This window comes from Octopus bimaculoides, chromosome 1 (assembly GCF_001194135.2).
Source record: "Octopus bimaculoides isolate UCB-OBI-ISO-001 chromosome 1, ASM119413v2, whole genome shotgun sequence".
NCBI lineage: Eukaryota > Metazoa > Mollusca > Cephalopoda > Octopoda > Octopodidae > Octopus > Octopus bimaculoides.
This window is the reverse complement of record NC_068981.1, coordinates 174386288-174387223: the sequence shown is the minus strand read 5'-3', so window position 1 is coordinate 174387223 and position 936 is coordinate 174386288.

The following is a 936-nucleotide window of genomic DNA, read 5'->3' as shown; positions in this document are numbered from 1 at the left end:
ATATATATATATATATATATATATATATATGCAGATGCATGGTTAAAGAGATACATACATACATACACTAGCATATAGAAAGTCATAGAGACAAAAATTTAAAAAATGCTTATACGAATATGTAGTCTGCATCTCTGTTGTTTTTTTTTTTCGGTATATTTACAAATACAATAATATATTTAATTATAGTCGAAAGCAAATTCATGTGTTTATAAGGCATACATAGACATACCTGTATGGATTTGTATATGTATGCATGTGAGTGTACATAATGATATATGTCTGCATATGCGTATGCATATACATATATGCACACACACACATATATATGTACATATATATACCATACATATACATACGCATACAAACATGAGTGCATGTGTGTATACATACATGTATACGTATGTGAGAGCATGTCTGTATATGTTCTGTACAGATGACTCGGAAAAGAATGAAATAATACGATATAAGAAAGTTTTTCTGTTTTTCCCCGAAAACCAAAAGAAACTGCAACATTGTATAAAAATCATATAATCATATAAGAATGTTATACATGTCTCAGCAAGAAGCAAATCTTCTTTCTTCATAGAAGAAACTATTACATTAATAATAATATTTGCTTACATACACTTATATGTGCATATACGAGCACATATATGCATGAATAATAACTGACACATATGCATACACCCATATATACACATGTACATACACATATGAATAAATGTATATATATATATGTTGTTGTACTTGGGGATGGTCATATTGCCAGTTTAGCCAATAAAAACACACGCACTGTGTATTTGGTGTTAATTTGCTTCAGCTTTATATTACATTAATCTTAATCTTATTTCGGCCAGAGTTCTTTCGTCACACTTCTGTGACCTCATCAGTGGTCTTTTGTTTCCTTCCTTCTTATGTGTGTCTCACCTTGCT